This window comes from Ambystoma mexicanum, unplaced genomic scaffold, assembly GCF_040938575.1.
Source record: "Ambystoma mexicanum isolate Mex_15411 unplaced genomic scaffold, UKY_AmexF1_1 Mex_scaf52, whole genome shotgun sequence".
NCBI lineage: Eukaryota > Metazoa > Chordata > Amphibia > Caudata > Ambystomatidae > Ambystoma > Ambystoma mexicanum.
In genome coordinates, this window is record NW_027182469.1 from 1,333,059 (window position 1) to 1,345,247 (window position 12,189).

The 12,189-nt window shown below is 51.3% G+C and overlaps 20 non-coding genes across 20 annotated transcripts; all 20 read left to right on the top strand.

Moving 5' to 3' along the window:
• Window positions 1-186: 186 nt before the first annotated feature.
• Window positions 187-257, top strand: TRNAG-CCC (transfer RNA glycine (anticodon CCC)). Its single transcript has one exon. It is a non-coding gene; the product is annotated as a tRNA-Gly (tRNA).
• A 552-nt stretch (window positions 258-809) lies between these two features.
• TRNAG-GCC (transfer RNA glycine (anticodon GCC)) lies at window positions 810-880 on the top strand. The gene has a single exon. It is a non-coding gene; the product is annotated as a tRNA-Gly (tRNA).
• Window positions 881-1,230: 350 nt separating this feature from the next.
• Window positions 1,231-1,301, top strand: TRNAG-CCC (transfer RNA glycine (anticodon CCC)). Its single transcript has one exon. It is a non-coding gene; the product is annotated as a tRNA-Gly (tRNA).
• A 565-nt stretch (window positions 1,302-1,866) lies between these two features.
• TRNAG-GCC (transfer RNA glycine (anticodon GCC)) lies at window positions 1,867-1,937 on the top strand. The gene has a single exon. It is a non-coding gene; the product is annotated as a tRNA-Gly (tRNA).
• Window positions 1,938-2,287: 350 nt separating this feature from the next.
• Window positions 2,288-2,358, top strand: TRNAG-CCC (transfer RNA glycine (anticodon CCC)). The gene has a single exon. It is a non-coding gene; the product is annotated as a tRNA-Gly (tRNA).
• Window positions 2,359-2,923: 565 nt separating this feature from the next.
• Window positions 2,924-2,994, top strand: TRNAG-GCC (transfer RNA glycine (anticodon GCC)). Its single transcript has one exon. It is a non-coding gene; the product is annotated as a tRNA-Gly (tRNA).
• Window positions 2,995-3,344: 350 nt separating this feature from the next.
• TRNAG-CCC (transfer RNA glycine (anticodon CCC)) lies at window positions 3,345-3,415 on the top strand. Its single transcript has one exon. It is a non-coding gene; the product is annotated as a tRNA-Gly (tRNA).
• A 565-nt stretch (window positions 3,416-3,980) lies between these two features.
• TRNAG-GCC (transfer RNA glycine (anticodon GCC)) lies at window positions 3,981-4,051 on the top strand. Its single transcript has one exon. It is a non-coding gene; the product is annotated as a tRNA-Gly (tRNA).
• Window positions 4,052-4,401: 350 nt separating this feature from the next.
• Window positions 4,402-4,472, top strand: TRNAG-CCC (transfer RNA glycine (anticodon CCC)). The gene has a single exon. It is a non-coding gene; the product is annotated as a tRNA-Gly (tRNA).
• Window positions 4,473-5,024: 552 nt separating this feature from the next.
• On the top strand, window positions 5,025-5,095 carry TRNAG-GCC (transfer RNA glycine (anticodon GCC)). The gene has a single exon. It is a non-coding gene; the product is annotated as a tRNA-Gly (tRNA).
• Window positions 5,096-5,445: 350 nt separating this feature from the next.
• Window positions 5,446-5,516, top strand: TRNAG-CCC (transfer RNA glycine (anticodon CCC)). Its single transcript has one exon. It is a non-coding gene; the product is annotated as a tRNA-Gly (tRNA).
• A 565-nt stretch (window positions 5,517-6,081) lies between these two features.
• Window positions 6,082-6,152, top strand: TRNAG-GCC (transfer RNA glycine (anticodon GCC)). The gene has a single exon. It is a non-coding gene; the product is annotated as a tRNA-Gly (tRNA).
• A 350-nt stretch (window positions 6,153-6,502) lies between these two features.
• TRNAG-CCC (transfer RNA glycine (anticodon CCC)) lies at window positions 6,503-6,573 on the top strand. The gene has a single exon. It is a non-coding gene; the product is annotated as a tRNA-Gly (tRNA).
• A 565-nt stretch (window positions 6,574-7,138) lies between these two features.
• Window positions 7,139-7,209, top strand: TRNAG-GCC (transfer RNA glycine (anticodon GCC)). Its single transcript has one exon. It is a non-coding gene; the product is annotated as a tRNA-Gly (tRNA).
• Window positions 7,210-7,559: 350 nt separating this feature from the next.
• On the top strand, window positions 7,560-7,630 carry TRNAG-CCC (transfer RNA glycine (anticodon CCC)). Its single transcript has one exon. It is a non-coding gene; the product is annotated as a tRNA-Gly (tRNA).
• A 552-nt stretch (window positions 7,631-8,182) lies between these two features.
• TRNAG-GCC (transfer RNA glycine (anticodon GCC)) lies at window positions 8,183-8,253 on the top strand. The gene has a single exon. It is a non-coding gene; the product is annotated as a tRNA-Gly (tRNA).
• Window positions 8,254-8,603: 350 nt separating this feature from the next.
• On the top strand, window positions 8,604-8,674 carry TRNAG-CCC (transfer RNA glycine (anticodon CCC)). The gene has a single exon. It is a non-coding gene; the product is annotated as a tRNA-Gly (tRNA).
• Window positions 8,675-9,651: 977 nt separating this feature from the next.
• On the top strand, window positions 9,652-9,722 carry TRNAG-CCC (transfer RNA glycine (anticodon CCC)). Its single transcript has one exon. It is a non-coding gene; the product is annotated as a tRNA-Gly (tRNA).
• Window positions 9,723-10,274: 552 nt separating this feature from the next.
• Window positions 10,275-10,345, top strand: TRNAG-GCC (transfer RNA glycine (anticodon GCC)). Its single transcript has one exon. It is a non-coding gene; the product is annotated as a tRNA-Gly (tRNA).
• A 350-nt stretch (window positions 10,346-10,695) lies between these two features.
• TRNAG-CCC (transfer RNA glycine (anticodon CCC)) lies at window positions 10,696-10,766 on the top strand. Its single transcript has one exon. It is a non-coding gene; the product is annotated as a tRNA-Gly (tRNA).
• The last annotated feature ends 1,423 nt before the right edge of the window (window positions 10,767-12,189 follow it).

Genomic DNA, 12,189 nt, shown 5'->3' on the forward strand with positions numbered 1-12,189 from the left:
GCAGGGCAATCTCAGATTATGCAAAACGCTCATAGAGGCCCAGCCCGAGTAGGTGCCAGTCTCACACGTCTGCAAAGGCCTTCAATGAGGCTTTCAGCAGAAGTCAAGAGTTTACGAGTGACCATTCGCATGGAACTGGCAGGTGTGTTAAATCAAGTGCTCTACCGCAGTAATGCTGCTTGTCAGGCATTGGTAGTTCAGTGGTAGAATTCTCGCTTCCCAAGCGGGAGGCCCGGGTTCGATTCCCGGCCAATGCATGGCACTTTTGTAGACGTGTCTCTTGATATTTTAAAAGGCATGGGAAAAGAAAAATGGAAACGGTAGATAAGATGATTGCATTGCTTGTCTGTTTTCTGCGCAAAGAAAGCACTCTGCTGCCCTCTTTTAGCAGAAGATGGAACGGCAGTTTCAATTTAAGGCGGGAAACCTATTATGCAAATAATTCCCAGAAGACCCCAGAAGCCCAGATTGAAAGGGTGTCAGCCTCGTGTGGCTGCAAAGATATCCCCTGAGTCCTGCGGTAGAAGTCTGGCTTTCCTGAGGCACGGTGCTCAGGGAACTGCACTCAGAGTAGCGACCCATACAAAGGCCACCCTCATCTACCAGTGTGCTTGCCTCTGTCCACTTTTCCTGTCTATAGAACCTGGCCGTTCGTGGCCAAGTGAGTGAGAAGGACTGCCAGGGCAGCGCAGCTCCCATTCACCCACCGGAGCTGGCGCCATCCTCATGTCACTGCAGTGCTCTGTTAAATCAGCTGCTCTGGGCTGCAATGGTCCAGAGCACTGTAGCGCCAGTGTGCAGCATGTAAGGCATTGGTGGTTCAGTGGTAGAATTCTCGCCTGCCACGCGGGAGGCCCGGGTTCGATTCCCGGCCAATGCATGAGCGTTTTGCACATGTACCTTTCGTTGACTTTGAAGCATCGTGAAAAGGAAGAGACCGAACAAAAAAACAAGCCTTGATTGCCTTGCTTGCCTTATTTCTGCTACTAGCGATCACTCTGCTGATCCCTTTTAGTAGAAGGGGCCGCTGCGCCTTGACTGGAAGCAGGGCAATCTCAGATTATGCAAACAGCTCATAGAGGCCCAGCCCGAGTAGGTGCCAGTCTCGCACGTCTGCAAAGGCCTTCAATGAGGCTTTCAGCAGAAGTCAAGAGTTTACGAGTGACCATTCGCATGGAACTGGCAGGTGTGTTAAATCAAGTGCTCTACCGCAGTAATGCTGCTTGTCAGGCATTGGTAGTTCAGTGGTAGAATTCTCGCTTCCCAAGCGGGAGGCCCGGGTTCGATTCCCGGCCAATGCATGGCACTTTTGTAGACGTGTCTCTTGATATTTTAAAAGGCATGGGAAAAGAAAAATGGAAACGGTAGACAAGATGATTGCATTGCTTGTCTGTTTTCTGCGCAAAGAAAGCACTCTGCTGCCCTCTTTTAGCAGAAGATGGAACGGCAGTTTCAACTTAAGGCGGGAAACCTTCTATTATGCAAATAATTCCCAGAAGACCCCAGAAGCCCAGATTGAAAGGGTGTCAGCCTCGTGTGGCTGCAAAGATATCCCCTGAGTCCTGCGGTAGAAGTCTGGCTTTCCTGAGGCACGGTGCTCAGGGAACTGCACTCAGAGTAGCGACCCATACAAAGGCCACCCTCATCTACCAGTGTGCTTGCCTCTGTCCACTTTTCCTGTCTATAGAACCTGGCCGTTCGTGGCCGTTCGTGGCCAAGTGAGTGAGAAGGACTGCCAGGGCAGCGCAGCTCCCATTCACCCACCGGAGCTGGCGCCATCCTCATGTCACTGCAGTGCTCTGTTAAATCAGCTGCTCTGGGCTGCAATGGTCCAGAGCACTGTAGCGCCAGTGTGCAGCATGTAAGGCATTGGTGGTTCAGTGGTAGAATTCTCGCCTGCCACGCGGGAGGCCCGGGTTCGATTCCCGGCCAATGCATGAGCGTTTTGCACATGTACCTTTCGTTGACTTTGAAGCATCGTGAAAAGGAAGAGACCGAACAAAAAAACAAGCCTTGATTGCCTTGCTTGCCTTATTTCTGCTACTAGCGATCACTCTGCTGATCCCTTTTAGTAGAAGGGGCCGCTGCGCCTTGACTGGAAGCAGGGCAATCTCAGATTATGCAAAACACTCATAGAGGCCCAGCCCGAGTAGGTGCCAGTCTCACACGTCTGCAAAGGCCTTCAATGAGGCTTTCAGCAGAAGTCAAGAGTTTACGAGTGACCATTCGCATGGAACTGGCAGGTGTGTTAAATCAAGCGCTCTACCGCAGTAATGCTGCTTGTCAAGCATTGGTAGTTCAGTGGTAGAATTCTCGCTTCCCAAGCGGGAGGCCCGGGTTCGATTCCCGGCCAATGCATGGCACTTTTGTAGACGTGTCTCTTGATATTTTAAAAGGCATGGGAAAAGAAAAATGGAAACGGTAGATAAGATGATTGCATTGCTTGTCTGTTTTCTGCGCAAAGAAAGCAATCTGCTGCCCTCTTTTAGCAGAAGATGGAACTGCAGTTTCAACTTAAGGCGGGAAACCTTCTATTATGCAAATAATTCCCAGAAGACCCCAGAAGCCCAGATTGAAAGGGTGTCAGCCTCGTGTGGCTGCAAAGATATCCCCTGAGTCCTGCGGTAGAAGTCTGGCTTTCCTGAGGCACGGTGCTCAGGGAACTGCACTCAGAGTAGCGACCCATACAAAGGCCTCCCTCATCTACCAGTGTGCTTGCCTCTGTCCACTTTTCCTGTCTATAGAACCTGGCCGTTCGTGGCCGTTCGTGGCCAAGTGAGTGAGAAGGACTGCCAGGGCAGCGCAGCTCCCATTCACCCACCGGAGCTGGCGCCATCCTCATGTCACTGCAGTGCTCTGTTAAATCAGCTGCTCTGGGCTGCAATGGTCCAGAGCACTGTAGCGCCAGTGTGCAGCATGTAAGGCATTGGTGGTTCAGTGGTAGAATTCTCGCCTGCCACGCGGGAGGCCCGGGTTCGATTCCCGGCCAATGCATGAGTGTTTTGCACATGTACCTTTCGTTGACTTTGAAGCATCGTGAAAAGGAAGAGACCGAACAAAAAAACAAGCCTTGATTGCCTTGCTTGCCTTATTTCTGCTACTAGCGATCACTCTGCTGATCCCTTTTAGTAGAAGGGGCCGCTGCGCCTTGACTGGAAGCAGGGCAATCTCAGATTATGCAAACAGCTCATAGAGGCCCAGCCCGAGTAGGTGCCAGTCTCACACGTCTGCAAAGGCCTTCAATGAGGCTTTCAGCAGAAGTCAAGAGTTTACGAGTGACCATTCGCATGGAACTGGCAGGTGTGTTAAATCAAGTGCTCTACCGCAGTAATGCTGCTTGTCAGGCATTGGTAGTTCAGTGGTAGAATTCTCGCTTCCCAAGCGGGAGGCCCGGGTTCGATTCCCGGCCAATGCATGGCACTTTTGTAGACGTGTCTCTTGATATTTTAAAAGGCATGGGAAAAGAAAAATGGAAACGGTAGATAAGATGATTGCATTGCTTGTCTGTTTTCTGCGCAAAGAAAGCACTCTGCTGCCCTCTTTTAGCAGAAGATGGAACGGCAGTTTCAACTTAAGGCGGGAAACCTTCTATTATGCAAATAATTCCCAGAAGACCCCAGAAGCCCAGATTGAAAGGGTGTCAGCCTCGTGTGGCTGCAAAGATATCCCCTGAGTCCTGCGGTAGAAGTCTGGCTTTCCTGAGGCACGGTGCTCAGGGAACTGCACTCAGAGTAGCGACCCATACAAAGGCCACCCTCATCTACCAGTGTGCTTGCCTCTGTCCACTTTTCCTGTCTATAGAACCTGGCCGTTCGTGGCCGTTCGTGGCCAAGTGAGTGAGAAGGACTGCCAGGGCAGCGCAGCTCCCATTCACCCACCGGAGCTGGCGCCATCCTCATGTCACTGCAGTGCTCTGTTAAATCAGCTGCTCTGGGCTGCAATGGTCCAGAGCACTGTAGCGCCAGTGTGCAGCATGTAAGGCATTGGTGGTTCAGTGGTAGAATTCTCGCCTGCCACGCGGGAGGCCCGGGTTCGATTCCCGGCCAATGCATGAGCGTTTTGCACATGTACCTTTCGTTGACTTTGAAGCATCGTGAAAAGGAAGAGACCGAACAAAAAAACAAGCCTTGATTGCCTTGCTTGCCTTATTTCTGCTACTAGCGATCACTCTGCTGATCCCTTTTAGTAGAAGGGGCCGCTGCGCCTTGACTGGAAGCAGGGCAATCTCAGATTATGCAAAACACTCATAGAGGCCCAGCCCGAGTAGGTGCCAGTCTCACACGTCTGCAAAGGCCTTCAATGAGGCTTTCAGCAGAAGTCAAGAGTTTACGAGTGACCATTCGCATGGAACTGGCAGGTGTGTTAAATCAAGCGCTCTACCGCAGTAATGCTGCTTGTCAAGCATTGGTAGTTCAGTGGTAGAATTCTCGCTTCCCAAGCGGGAGGCCCGGGTTCGATTCCCGGCCAATGCATGGCACTTTTGTAGACGTGTCTCTTGATATTTTAAAAGGCATGGGAAAAGAAAAATGGAAACGGTAGATAAGATGATTGCATTGCTTGTCTGTTTTCTGCGCAAAGAAAGCACTCTGCTGCCCTCTTTTAGCAGAAGATGGAACGGCAGTTTCAACTTAAGGCGGGAAACCTATTATGCAAATAATTCCCAGAAGACCCCAGAAGCCCAGATTGAAAGGGTGTCAGCCTCGTGTGGCTGCAAAGATATCCCCTGAGTCCTGCGGTAGAAGTCTGGCTTTCCTGAGGCACGGTGCTCAGGGAACTGCACTCAGAGTAGCGACCCATACAAAGGCCACCCTCATCTACCAGTGTGCTTGCCTCTGTCCACTTTTCCTGTCTATAGAACCTGGCCGTTCGTGGCCAAGTGAGTGAGAAGGACTGCCAGGGCAGCGCAGCTCCCATTCACCCACCGGAGCTGGCGCCATCCTCATGTCACTGCAGTGCTCTGTTAAATCAGCTGCTCTGGGCTGCAATGGTCCAGAGCACTGTAGCACCAGTGTGCAGCATGTAAGGCATTGGTGGTTCAGTGGTAGAATTCTCGCCTGCCACGCGGGAGGCCCGGGTTCGATTCCCGGCCAATGCATGAGCGTTTTGCACATGTACCTTTCGTTGACTTTGAAGCATCGTGAAAAGGAAGAGACCGAACAAAAAAACAAGCCTTGATTGCCTTGCTTGCCTTATTTCTGCTACTAGCGATCACTCTGCTGATCCCTTTTAGTAGAAGGGGCCGCTGCGCCTTGACTGGAAGCAGGGCAATCTCAGATTATGCAAACAGCTCATAGAGGCCCAGCCCGAGTAGGTGCCAGTCTCACACGTCTGCAAAGGCCTTCAATGAGGCTTTCAGCAGAAGTCAAGAGTTTACGAGTGACCATTCGCATGGAACTGGCAGGTGTGTTAAATCAAGTGCTCTACCGCAGTAATGCTGCTTGTCAGGCATTGGTAGTTCAGTGGTAGAATTCTCGCTTCCCAAGCGGGAGGCCCGGGTTCGATTCCCGGCCAATGCATGGCACTTTTGTAGACGTGTCTCTTGATATTTTAAAAGGCATGGGAAAAGAAAAATGGAAACGGTAGATAAGATGATTGCATTGCTTGTCTGTTTTCTGCGCAAAGAAAGCACTCTGCTGCCCTCTTTTAGCAGAAGATGGAACGGCAGTTTCAACTTAAGGCGGGAAACCTTCTATTATGCAAATAATTCCCAGAAGACCCCAGAAGCCCAGATTGAAAGGGTGTCAGCCTCGTGTGGCTGCAAAGATATCCCCTGAGTCCTGCGGTAGAAGTCTGGCTTTCCTGAGGCACGGTGCTCAGGGAACTGCACTCAGAGTAGCGACCCATACAAAGGCCTCCCTCATCTACCAGTGTGCTTGCCTCTGTCCACTTTTCCTGTCTATAGAACCTGGCCGTTCGTGGCCGTTCGTGGCCAAGTGAGTGAGAAGGACTGCCAGGGCAGCGCAGCTCCCATTCACCCACCGGAGCTGGCGCCATCCTCATGTCACTGCAGTGCTCTGTTAAATCAGCTGCTCTGGGCTGCAATGGTCCAGAGCACTGTAGCGCCAGTGTGCAGCATGTAAGGCATTGGTGGTTCAGTGGTAGAATTCTCGCCTGCCACGCGGGAGGCCCGGGTTCGATTCCCGGCCAATGCATGAGTGTTTTGCACATGTACCTTTCGTTGACTTTGAAGCATCGTGAAAAGGAAGAGACCGAACAAAAAAACAAGCCTTGATTGCCTTGCTTGCCTTATTTCTGCTACTAGCGATCACTCTGCTGATCCCTTTTAGTAGAAGGGGCCGCTGCGCCTTGACTGGAAGCAGGGCAATCTCAGATTATGCAAAACGCTCATAGAGGCCCAGCCCGAGTAGGTGCCAGTCTCACACGTCTGCAAAGGCCTTCAATGAGGCTTTCAGCAGAAGTCAAGAGTTTACGAGTGACCATTCGCATGGAACTGGCAGGTGTGTTAAATCAAGCGCTCTACCGCAGTAATGCTGCTTGTCAAGCATTGGTAGTTCAGTGGTAGAATTCTCGCTTCCCAAGCGGGAGGCCCGGGTTCGATTCCCGGCCAATGCATGGCACTTTTGTAGACGTGTCTCTTGATATTTTAAAAGGCATGGGAAAAGAAAAATGGAAACGGTAGATAAGATGATTGCATTGCTTGTCTGTTTTCTGCGCAAAGAAAGCAATCTGCTGCCCTCTTTTAGCAGAAGATGGAACTGCAGTTTCAACTTAAGGCGGGAAACCTTCTATTATGCAAATAATTCCCAGAAGACCCCAGAAGCCCAGATTGAAAGGGTGTCAGCCTCGTGTGGCTGCAAAGATATCCCCTGAGTCCTGCGGTAGAAGTCTGGCTTTCCTGAGGCACGGTGCTCAGGGAACTGCACTCAGAGTAGCGACCCATACAAAGGCCACCCTCATCTACCAGTGTGCTTGCCTCTGTCCACTTTTCCTGTCTATAGAACCTGGCCGTTCGTGGCCGTTCGTGGCCAAGTGAGTGAGAAGGACTGCCAGGGCAGCGCAGCTCCCATTCACCCACCGGAGCTGGCGCCATCCTCATGTCACTGCAGTGCTCTGTTAAATCAGCTGCTCTGGGCTGCAATGGTCCAGAGCACTGTAGCGCCAGTGTACAGCATGTAAGGCATTGGTGGTTCAGTGGTAGAATTCTCGCCTGCCACGCGGGAGGCCCGGGTTCGATTCCCGGCCAATGCATGAGCGTTTTGCACATGTACCTTTCGTTGACTTTGAAGCATCGTGAAAAGGAAGAGACCGAACAAAAAAACAAGCCTTGATTGCCTTGCTTGCCTTATTTCTGCTACTAGCGATCACTCTGCTGATCCCTTTTAGTAGAAGGGGCCGCTGCGCCTTGACTGGAAGCAGGGCAATCTCAGATTATGCAAAACGCTCATAGAGGCCCAGCCCGAGTAGGTGCCAGTCTCACACGTCTGCAAAGGCCTTCAATGAGGCTTTCAGCAGAAGTCAAGAGTTTACGAGTGACCATTCGCATGGAACTGGCAGGTGTGTTAAATCAAGTGCTCTACCGCAGTAATGCTGCTTGTCAGGCATTGGTAGTTCAGTGGTAGAATTCTCGCTTCCCAAGCGGGAGGCCCGGGTTCGATTCCCGGCCAATGCATGGCACTTTTGTAGACGTGTCTCTTGATATTTTAAAAGGCATGGGAAAAGAAAAATGGAAACGGTAGATAAGATGATTGCATTGCTTGTCTGTTTTCTGCGCAAAGAAAGCACTCTGCTGCCCTCTTTTAGCAGAAGATGGAACGGCAGTTTCAATTTAAGGCGGGAAACCTATTATGCAAATAATTCCCAGAAGACCCCAGAAGCCCAGATTGAAAGGGTGTCAGCCTCGTGTGGCTGCAAAGATATCCCCTGAGTCCTGCGGTAGAAGTCTGGCTTTCCTGAGGCACGGTGCTCAGGGAACTGCACTCAGAGTAGCGACCCATACAAAGGCCACCCTCATCTACCAGTGTGCTTGCCTCTGTCCACTTTTCCTGTCTATAGAACCTGGCCGTTCGTGGCCAAGTGAGTGAGAAGGACTGCCAGGGCAGCGCAGCTCCCATTCACCCACCGGAGCTGGCGCCATCCTCATGTCACTGCAGTGCTCTGTTAAATCAGCTGCTCTGGGCTGCAATGGTCCAGAGCACTGTAGCGCCAGTGTGCAGCATGTAAGGCATTGGTGGTTCAGTGGTAGAATTCTCGCCTGCCACGCGGGAGGCCCGGGTTCGATTCCCGGCCAATGCATGAGCGTTTTGCACATGTACCTTTCGTTGACTTTGAAGCATCGTGAAAAGGAAGAGACCGAACAAAAAAACAAGCCTTGATTGCCTTGCTTGCCTTATTTCTGCTACTAGCGATCACTCTGCTGATCCCTTTTAGTAGAAGGGGCCGCTGCGCCTTGACTGGAAGCAGGGCAATCTCAGATTATGCAAACAGCTCATAGAGGCCCAGCCCGAGTAGGTGCCAGTCTCACACGTCTGCAAAGGCCTTCAATGAGGCTTTCAGCAGAAGTCAAGAGTTTACGAGTGACCATTCGCATGGAACTGGCAGGTGTGTTAAATCAAGTGCTCTACCGCAGTAATGCTGCTTGTCAGGCATTGGTAGTTCAGTGGTAGAATTCTCGCTTCCCAAGCGGGAGGCCCGGGTTCGATTCCCGGCCAATGCATGGCACTTTTGTAGACGTGTCTCTTGATATTTTAAAAGGCATGGGAAAAGAAAAATGGAAACGGTAGATAAGATGATTGCATTGCTTGTCTGTTTTCTGCGCAAAGAAAGCACTCTGCTGCCCTCTTTTAGCAGAAGATGGAACGGCAGTTTCAACTTAAGGCGGGAAACCTTCTATTATGCAAATAATTCCCAGAAGACCCCAGAAGCCCAGATTGAAAGGGTGTCAGCCTCGTGTGGCTGCAAAGATATCCCCTGAGTCCTGCGGTAGAAGTCTGGCTTTCCTGAGGCACGGTGCTCAGGGAACTGCACTCAGAGTAGCGACCCATACAAAGGCCACCCTCATCTACCAGTGTGCTTGCCTCTGTCCACTTTTCCTGTCTATAGAACCTGGCCGTTCGTGGCCGTTCGTGGCCAAGTGAGTGAGAAGGACTGCCAGGGCAGCGCAGCTCCCATTCACCCACCGGAGCTGGCGCCATCCTCATGTCACTGCAGTGCTCTGTTAAATCAGCTGCTCTGGGCTGCAATGGTCCAGAGCACTGTAGCGCCAGTGTACAGCATGTAAGGCATTGGTGGTTCAGTGGTAGAATTCTCACCTGCCACGCGGGAGGCCCGGGTTCGATTCCCGGCCAATGCATGAGCGTTTTTCACATGTACCTTTCGTTGACTTTGAAGCATCGTGAAAAGGAAGAGACCGAACAAAAAAACAAGCCTTGCTTGCCTTATTTCTGCTACTAGCGATCACTCTGCTGATCCCTTTTAGTAGAAGGGGCCGCTGCGCCTTGACTGGAAGCAGGGCAATCTCAGATTATGCAAAACGCTCATAGAGGCCCAGCCCGAGTAGGTGCCAGTCTCACACGTCTGCAAAGGCCTTCAATGAGGCTTTCAGCAGAAGTCAAGAGTGTACGAGTGACCATTCGCATGGAACTGGCAGGTGTGTTAAATCAAGTGCTCTACCGCAGTAATGCTGCTTGTCAGGCATTGGTAGTTCAGTGGTAGAATTCTCACTTCCCAAGCGGGAGGCCCGGGTTCGATTCCCGGCCAATGCATGGCACTTTTGTAGACGTGTCTCTTGATATTTTAAAAGGCATGGGAAAAGAAAAATGGAAACGGTAGATAAGATGATTGCATTGCTTGTCTGTTTTCTGCGCAAAGAAAGCACTCTGCTGCCCTCTTTTAGCAGAAGATGGAACGGCAGTTTCAATTTAAGGCGGGAAACCTATTATGCAAATAATTCCCAGAAGACCCCAGAAGCCCAGATTGAAAGGGTGTCAGCCTCGTGTGGCTGCAAAGATATCCCCTGAGTCCTACGGTAGAAGTCTGGCTTTCCTGAGGCACGGTGCTCAGGGAACTGCACTCAGAGTAGCGACCCATACAAAGGCCACCCTCATCTACCAGTGTGCTTGCCTCTGTCCACTTTTCCTGTCTATAGAACCTGGCCGTTCGTGGCCAAGTGAGTGAGAAGGACTGCCAGGGCAGCGCAGCTCCCATTCACCCACCGGAGCTGGCGCCATCCTCATGTCACTGCAGTGCTCTGTTAAATCAGCTGCTCTGGGCTGCAATGGTCCAGAGCACTGTAGCACCAGTGTGCAGCATGTAAGGCATTGGTGGTTCAGTGGTAGAATTCTCGCCTGCCACGCGGGAGGCCCGGGTTCGATTCCCGGCCAATGCATGAGCGTTTTGCACATGTACCTTTCGTTGACTTTGAAGCATCGTGAAAAGGAAGAGACCGAACAAAAAAACAAGCCTTGATTGCCTTGCTTGCCTTATTTCTGCTACTAGCGATCACTCTGCTGATCCCTTTTAGTAGAAGGGGCCGCTGCGCCTTGACTGGAAGCAGGGCAATCTCAGATTATGCAAACAGCTCATAGAGGCCCAGCCCGAGTAGGTGCCAGTCTCACACGTCTGCAAAGGCCTTCAATGAGGCTTTCAGCAGAAGTCAAGAGTTTACGAGTGACCATTCGCATGGAACTGGCAGGTGTGTTAAATCAAGTGCTCTACCGCAGTAATGCTGCTTGTCAGGCATTGGTAGTTCAGTGGTAGAATTCTCGCTTCCCAAGCGGGAGGCCCGGGTTCGATTCCCGGCCAATGCATGGCACTTTTGTAGACGTGTCTCTTGATATTTTAAAAGGCATGGGAAAAGAAAAATGGAAACGGTAGATAAGATGATTGCATTGCTTGTCTGTTTTCTGCGCAAAGAAAGCACTCTGCTGCCCTCTTTTAGCAGAAGATGGAACGGCAGTTTCAACTTAAGGCGGGAAACCTTCTATTATGCAAATAATTCCCAGAAGACCCCAGAAGCCCAGATTGAAAGGGTGTCAGCCTCGTGTGGCTGCAAAGATATCCCCTGAGTCCTGCGGTAGAAGTCTGGCTTTCCTGAGGCACGGTGCTCAGGGAACTGCACTCAGAGTAGCGACCCATACAAAGGCCTCCCTCATCTACCAGTGTGCTTGCCTCTGTCCACTTTTCCTGTCTATAGAACCTGGCCGTTCGTGGCCGTTCGTGGCCAAGTGAGTGAGAAGGACTGCCAGGGCAGCGCAGCTCCCATTCACCCACCGGAGCTGGCGCCATCCTCATGTCACTGCAGTGCTCTGTTAAATCAGCTGCTCTGGGCTGCAATGGTCCAGAGCACTGTAGCGCCAGTGTGCAGCATGTAAGGCATTGGTGGTTCAGTGGTAGAATTCTCGCCTGCCACGCGGTTGACTTTGAAGCATCGTGAAAAGGAAGAGACCGAACAAAAAAACAAGCCTTGATTGCCTTGCTTGCCTTATTTCTGCTACTAGCGATCACTCTGCTGATCCCTTTTAGTAGAAGGGGCCGCTGCGCCTTGACTGGAAGCAGGGCAATCTCAGATTATGCAAAACGCTCATAGAGGCCCAGCCCGAGTAGGTGCCAGTCTCACACGTCTGCAAAGGCCTTCAATGAGGCTTTCAGCAGAAGTCAAGAGTTTACGAGTGACCATTCGCATGGAACTGGCAGGTGTGTTAAATCAAGCGCTCTACCGCAGTAATGCTGCTTGTCAAGCATTGGTAGTTCAGTGGTAGAATTCTCTCTTCCCAAGCGGGAGGCCCGGGTTCGATTCCCGGCCAATGCATGGCACTTTTGTAGACGTGTCTCTTGATATTTTAAAAGGCATGGGAAAAGAAAAATGGAAACGGTAGATAAGATGATTGCATTGCTTGTCTGTTTTCTGCGCAAAGAAAGCAATCTGCTGCCCTCTTTTAGCAGAAGATGGAACTGCAGTTTCAACTTAAGGCGGGAAACCTTCTATTATGCAAATAATTCCCAGAAGACCCCAGAAGCCCAGATTGAAAGGGTGTCAGCCTCGTGTGGCTGCAAAGATATCCCCTGAGTCCTGCGGTAGAAGTCTGGCTTTCCTGAGGCACGGTGCTCAGGGAACTGCACTCAGAGTAGCGACCCATACAAAGGCCACCCTCATCTACCAGTGTGCTTGCCTCTGTCCACTTTTCCTGTCTATAGAACCTGGCCGTTCGTGGCCGTTCGTGGCCAAGTGAG